An 8,049-nucleotide genomic window follows, 5' to 3' on the forward strand; every position below is an offset into this window, starting at 1 on the left:
ATCTGGTAATAAATGTTTGAATCCTGGTGTCCTTATATTTCACATGCTGTGAGAGTGATAATTGTCTCTTGATTTAAGATTTTGGTGCAAAATAAGACCATTAAATGCAAAATTGCTATATATTGTAAAGACAATAGAAAATAGGCACAAGTTTTGCTAGTAACACTTTCCTAGTGAATGATAAATCAGAGACTGGCTCCTGCAAGAGTGCTGAGCACCAAACAAGGTGCCTGGGCATCCTTGCCATTTCATGTTCTGTCAACCAGAAACCAGCCAGAGTTATTGACACATGGGTAGAAGAGATGGAGGTGTCTGTATGAGACAGCCAGCCATGAGCAGAACAGGGATGGGGGATATGTGGCTGTTGTGCATCCTTCCCAACTCATTACCCAGAGAACCCAATTGCTCCTGGACCTGCAATAACCAAACCCAGAGCAGACAGAACTTGGTATTAACTCAACCGTGGTTCATTTTTTAATTAAGCCTTGTTGCTAAAATTCCCATTCTATCTTTGGAAGATGATATTTTAATAACTTGTGGGATAGCAGAACCTTTCACCCAGCATCATCCTTATCTGGGGTAATAATTTACCCAGAGCACATATAATATCTCAAGTATTAGGGCATGAGGGGTGCAGGGACTCTTATGGCCCAGACCAGCTTCTCATGGGAATTCCCCATCTATCCATGGCCCAGAAAACTGTTTCAGCCTCTCAAGGCTATCAAGCCCTGCTCCTCCTGATCAATGACCTTGCTGGTTGGGATCCCTGCCCATGGACCAATAAACCAGGCTGGCCTTGGCTTGTCCCCATCCCCAGGAAGGTGCCCAGAGCTGAGGGCAGCCAGGGTCTCCAGGTATGGGGTGGGGAGTGGACCTGCCCTGAGGAAGCCACAAAGATGATTGGGTCCTGGAACATCTCTCCTGTGAGGAAAGACTGACAGAGTTGGGGCTGTTCAGCCTGGAGAAGGCTACTGAAAGATGTTATAGCATCTTCCACAGTATCTAAATGGGGCCCACAGGAGAGCTGAAGAGGGACTTTTTACAAGGGCATGTAGTGATAGGACAATGGGAAATGACTTCAAGGTGAAAGACGGCAGATTTAGAGTAGATGTTAGGAAGACATTTTTTAGTGTGAATATGCTGGGGCACTGGAACAGCCCCAGAGAAATTGTGGATACCTCAGGCTAAATAGCACTTTGAACAACTTGGTCTAGTGAAAGATATCCTTGCCCATGGAATGGGGATTGGATTAGAAGATCTTTAAAGGGCCTTCCAACCACAAGCATTTTATGATTTCATGATTGGTTTGAGCTACCAGATATTGCTTGCTGCCCTGGAGGTCCCTAGGGAGACATGGTCCCTATGGCATGCAGGAAGATGAAGAAATGCACATTTATCAGTAAATCAAAAACATGTCAGCAAGTACAAACTTACAATGATATTTCTTTACTGGGTACATAACCTGGTTACCAGGGACTTTCTCCCTGTCATGTTCTCTGCTGCTGAGACCTTGCTAAATAATAGAATCAGTCTTCCTCTTTTATTAGATTCTTCTGTAAGTATAGTGTAATTGTGCAGCAGATAGAAGAGCCTTAGCTTTTACGTAATACTTTTCAGACAAAGCAAGTACAAAAAATTTTCACACGAGTGATTGTGGTTAACTGGGCACCAAGTGTGAATTTCAGGTCCATGTGTTAAGGTCAATGTGATCCATGTGTTAAAACCCACTCAGGGAGAAAATAAAGCTGATTATCTGCAGCTTCCTCAGTTCACTGGCTGTTTATGTGTATCACAGGAAGGCTTTCTGACACAGTACTGTAAAGCAGCCAATCTGTAGCTTCATATTACCAGTCCCAAGAGAGAGCTGCAATAAACAGTAAAGCAGAAATGAGATCTGTTCCTGGAAATCAGCTCAGCTAGAGGCAATTGAAACTTATAGCAGAATCAACCATGACTGACTGGTTGAAAGCACTTAATTTTTTGTTTTTCTCAATTTCCACAACTGCTGTTTATGAGGCATATCTAATCAGGAAGATCGAGGTTATATTAAGGAGGTGGCATATGTGTCACTGTAAAAGCCTCTTTCCAGAAATGAGTCACTGAACACACTACCAGCCACTATGGGATGTGCAGGACTGAGGAAGGCACTGACCTCATTGAAGCCCATCAATGCTTCCCCCAGCACAGCTAGATAAGATTACAGAAAGGTGGTGATCTTGGTTTACCAGGAAAAATATCTATTAGAAAAACACATCTTGTCCAAGGACTACAGGGACAAAGAACCATGACATACACCAGCCAGGCTGATGGATTCAACAGGCATTCTTCAGATTTTAGAAGGTAAATGTAAGCTGGCCTTCTATCAGGTTTAGGGAGTACAGAGCTCTAGAGACACTTGTGTCCTTGTCAAAGCTGTAGAATAGAAGATAATGAAGCCATGTGCTCAGTACTTTATTGAAAATGTCTCAATGACCCACAATCTCTCTTTCTCTATCTTGGTCCCTCTAACTGTGACATTGACATGAATTGGCTATTGAAAAGAGAAAGTCTTAGTGAGGATTGGACAGAGACTTGCTACCAGTGGGAAATGGATTCTATATAACTATCAAATGCCTTGATTTAGGTTCACATTTTCAATGCTAAATTTGATGGCCAGTCCTTGGATTAACAAAAATTCTATGATTTCTAGTTACAAAGCTTTGTACTGCATGCAATGACCTGCTGATTTCATTTGCAAAGGTTTGAAAGTTAGAATGAGAAATAAGTACCTGACAAATAATGTACCTCTCATAAAATCATTTTGGGAACTAAAAAAGTATTTAGCAAATAAATAACATTTTAGAATTGGGCTTCAGCAATGGTTTAATTTCCTGGAAGTATTTCAGAACAGTTACTATATAAAGCAGTAGCATTTAAGATTTAATTTCTTGTGTAAGTTCAGGATACTTTTAGAGAGAAGTCGTTTTTGTTCTGTGTTCCCAGAAGTAGCAGAGAAGGGTCACCATAACATTGCAGCCATTTCTCTCCTCTGTCAAGCAGCCTGGTAGTATCTCTGCTGCTAAAATGAAAGAGAACCAGGCTATGGGGCCTAGAAAGTGGCACATGATTATCCTTCCTGTTGAATTATTTAATGTGATTTTGGTCTGTACTAGCTGGTTCTCTCCCAAAAGAACATTTGAGGCCAATTAAACCACTAAGAGTTGTTTTCAGTAAGACAACTCTTTTTGTGGGGTTTGCTGGCTGGATGTGAATTGACCTAAATCCCTTTTTCTCTGGGACTGCAAAATAAGGCCTGTCCAGTTTTATTTACTGTTACAATCACTGGTTATTTGCTCTTTCCCAGGAATTCCTAGACTTGATTTACTTTATCCACATGCCCATATCTGTTGTGAAACTCCCTAGCATGCATTAAGGATGGACAACAGTCCATTAGGGACAAACAACAGTCCAAAGGGTCAGAGCTCAGGGCCAGAGAAATGTTCCAGTTTTTGGAGTATAAACAAAACATAACACAGTGTTTCAGTCATCTGAGATGTCTAAAAGGGGCTGGGAAATTTTAAGAAACCAAGATGTCTTCTCAGTATTGACCAAATCCTCAAGCAATATTCCCCACGTGTCTTCAGGCTGTTTTAAGTAAAACCTGCATGGTACAATACCTGATGGTATTAGATTATAATCACCTCATATCCTTTTGTTTGCTAGGGAATAATTTCTTAATAAATACATAAATACATGTGAAATCCTGGGTTATTGGATTAGCACCTGTGAACACAAGATGTTTTGTCTGTGAAATTTCTCTGAGAGTTACTGTGTCAACATTTGTTGTGCAATGCTTTTATTTGCTGTGTAACAGGGTGAGACAAGCAGTGAGTTTTCCCATAAATGTGAATTTTTTCTTGATTGACACAGCTTGCAGGACCTTGCTAAAAATGTCTGGGTAGTGGCTGCATTCCTTACTGGCTTGATGGTTGTACCTGGGGGATGTGTGCAGGTATGTGTGTGCCCACAGGTGCAAAACTACACATTTACTGGTGGGACTGGAAATGCTTTAGCACTGGCCAACACCAGTACATGTCTTAGTATCTTAGCTTAGTTTTTAGCGTTATGATATATGTCCTATCATTCTAAAATCAATGAGACCTGAGAAAAACTTTGAGTGCAGCAGCAAAACAGCACAAGCAGTCAGTCCTTGTTAGTCCTTGCAGTTGTGGCTGGCACAGCTGGCCCCAGCTCTTTATTTGTGCCACCTCTTAACAGCCTTAAAGATGGCTGAAGTCTCAAAGTGCTGCCCGGTGTTCATGTTAATCCATTCCAACCTCCTCAGTGCTTATTAGCTAGCCAACATATTTCCCCTGTGCAGCTACATGGTCTTCAGACCAGGCTATCTTGTGTCTAGACAGCTTAAAGAGCAGGAAGAGTTGGTATACATAGCCTAAAACTATCTTTGGGATTCACACAGATACAGTTGTCTCAGAATGAGACTTTATTTGTGAGTTTCCATAAAATCTAGTAGAAAAAATAATGTAGTGAGAGAAAAAGAATAAAAGTACAATCATTCTGCAGATAATGTTCCCAAAATTTCCCTCTGAGAGACACAATACCTCTCCCTCTTGCTACAGCCAGTGTTTGAAGGATCAGGAGAAGTTTGATTGCATCTTGGTGGGAGCTTTGCTTTCTGAGAAAGACAATATCCAGTATGTGTGTCCTGGGAACAATGGTATATAGTGAAATAAAGATGACAATCCTGTTTCAGGTCTGTATCAACATGTATGTGTCCTGGGAGATGATGTAAATAAATTCACTCCCACTGAAGATATGCCAGCTTTGGCATCTTTTTGTATTTGGAGAGGATTTGCAGCAGCCTTTGCTTCTACATGTGCCTGGACAAACTGCACAAGTAGAATGCTATAACCAGCTTTATGTACATCCCAGTATTTACACAGCTCTCCTCATCATAAGATGTGATAACCAGAATAATAATTCACAAAATGAAAGAACATTGCTTGTGTTGGTTAGCTGTCTGTTGGGATCAATAATGCCTGTAGTATGAGCAAATTCAGTTATCAACATAAACAGTGTAATTATTCAGAAAGTGAATAATACAATCACTTTAAAACACTTGGTGTAATTGATATCAATAGTAAATTATAAAACCATGGCTTTGCTTTACCAGAAGCTACTGATCAAGTCTTGTTAAACAATCACTGTCCAAAAGCACTGCTGGCAGCTCTTTGCTACTGCTTATCTCTTGCTAAAGGTTATTTTGCATATTCACACAAGGCTGCATAATAAAAATCCATTTGGAGATGTGCTAAAGTGAATTGATAGTTTTCTCTTGCATGCTGTGGCATAGAACTCTGCTCACTGGCCCCTGACCACAAGAAGTGAAAACAGCCACCTAAGGAACACGTGCAGAAGAGCAGGTCCCAGAGGCTGAGCAATGAGCAATTTGCATGTCTCCCAAGTTAAGCCAGAAGATCCAGTGTGCCAACCTGCTGGTCAGAAATAATTCCTTTGTGTTTTGCAGTAGAGAGAGAAAGAAATCAATAGCAGTTTACATTCCTGTGCCCCCTGTCATACACAGTAATGGCTCTGCTGTTACTCACCGTGGTAGCTCATCATAGTGAGCACTGTGGCAGAGCCACAGCGTGGTGGGAAAGGAGCTGATCTGTAACAGCATTATGAACGTGGTGATGCAATGGCTTTAGGTGGTAGCGAGACCAGGGCAGGAGGTTATTGAATAAGATTCTCTTTGGGCTGGAGAGAGAATGAACAAACAAGAGATGCAACAGCACTCAGACTGAAAGCAATTGGCAAAATAATCAGGTGTAAAGAAATTGTGACAGTATTTGGTCAGCAAGCAAGGGGAAACAGCAAGTTAAGCCCTGCAAGAAGAGATGGAAGAGTGGAAGTGCACTGGCAAAAGCAGTCTAAAGAACACATTAAGAGAACAGGGACAAAAGGGACTTCTCAATTGTGGGGAAAAATATATCTTGTAAATGTTATTTTTGACAGCTTTTTCTTGTTTTCAAAGTATGTTCTATCTCAAAACATTTTTCTTTCAGTTAATGGTGTTTTGCTTTTGGCAGGGCACTAAACTGCTGATCTTGCACTAAACTGCAAGGGTCTTGCCCTGGGCTGCAAATCAGGGAATCACAGCATCCTGCTTCATGCATCTCTCATTCTGTAAGGTAAAGGATGCCTATGGGTCTCAGGGGATGAGCTCAAGGAGCCTGGAGAAGCACACTGAAGAAATACAGTCTCAGGTGAAAAAGAGATTTGCAAAGGATACCTCACTTTATTAGTGCTACTATTACTAGTTTAACAATAGCAGGTTATCCTTCAGTTAGTCTCCAGATATACACAAGTCCCAAATCTTGTCTATGCAGGTGGACTTCCATCTGGCAGGAATTTGGGAAGATTCTCCCACTCACTGTATAGGCAGACAAATTTCCTATCACTCTGCAGATCTTAATTTTTTGCTCCCAGTTTAGGAAAAAATATATCAGAAAAGTTTTATTCTTTCCTAGGTTACTATTAGCTTTTTGGCTGTTCTGCCTGGAGATTCCACATCTTGTGCTTAACCTGCAGGCACTACTGCTCTGTGATAGTCCTGGTGTATCCTTCCCACCTTCACTTCTAGGGCATCTCCTTTTTTTTTTCCAGCTTGTCATTTTTCACAAAGGAAACCTGTCACATGGTTATTTGAGCAGAAGTCTAGTTTTGTGGTCCCTTCAATAGTATATGAACCTATAGTTTATCTTTTAAAAACATGCAATGCATCATTAGATCTGAAAGGTATGGATTCTTAATTATCTTTCATGAAAATAGGCAGGTGGGGAGAGGAACATCTCTCCTATGTCTGCCCCAAAGGAACAGACACAATGCAGACTTACTTCCTATTACTCCCATTAACTATACCAAAATAAATTCCTAGAAAAACATGTTTTAATAGTGCTGCTGCTTAGAAGATCACTTTTTTTTGCAAGAAAGCAACAAAGGGTGAATTTCATCCCACATTCTGATAATCTTTACTAAATAGTGTTAACTAGGAGGAATTTTTTCAGCATTCCTGTTTTATAGAGATTGAATTCCTTCAATCCCTACATTCTGTTCTTGTACCTGCTGCTCTGCAATAGGCAAGCCTTTTGCCTGAGCAGTTTGTGATATCTCCCGAGTCACTGGTCTCAGATGATCTTAACAGTGTGGATAACAAGCTTACCCCACCTACCTAGATCTGTTTGGCTTACATCCATCTGAGTTAAATTTAATCTATCACAGTTGTTCAAAGCTCAGGTCATCTAATATCAAATTCCTCCTAAGTATCCTGATACATGGTTATAGGGAAAATGCATGGTCATTTAATTCAGGTAAAAAAAGGGGTTTACCACTCTCTGCTAGATAATTTTGCTAAGCTTACTGATTCCATGGAACCATGGTACCCTTCTTGTTCCCCTTTATCTGACACTGATTCATCTGATTTTGGTTTCTTACTGAAAAAAAAATTCTTGCATTTATTTGTCAGTTTAATATCAGTATGGTGGACCACAGTGACTGGAGATGCTTCTTTACTGAAAGGGACAGTGTGGCCAGCAGACATGCATACCATAGGAATGACTGTGTGACTGGACAGTGTCATCCCAGACACTGGTCCTACATGAACCTGTTTTTCTTTTAATGAATAGTCATATTCCTTTGGAGAAAACTTCTTACTTTTCCCCCCATGCAGCATTAGGGAGCCAGCTAGTTGGTTAAAAACAAACAAAAGCCCATAATATCTAATCTAAAATGCTGTAAGATTTAGTCAGGTTTTCAGGAGAGGTGATAGAACTGAAATGTCCCTGATGTGGCAGGGAAGTCACAAATCAGGCAGGGAAAGGAATGTGGCATCACAGTAGGAAGGAGAGCAGATTCTTGCTGGACACCTTCATTCTGGCAGGAGGAGGGAATGTGCCTGTGAGCACATTCCCACAGAGAAGAAGCTGACTGGGCTTACAAGTAGGAGGGGAAAAGATGGAGTGGGTAATTAGAAAGAAAAAGGAAAGAGAA

This window comes from Lonchura striata, chromosome Z (assembly GCF_046129695.1).
Source record: "Lonchura striata isolate bLonStr1 chromosome Z, bLonStr1.mat, whole genome shotgun sequence".
In the NCBI taxonomy this organism is placed as follows: Eukaryota; Metazoa; Chordata; class Aves; order Passeriformes; family Estrildidae; genus Lonchura; species Lonchura striata.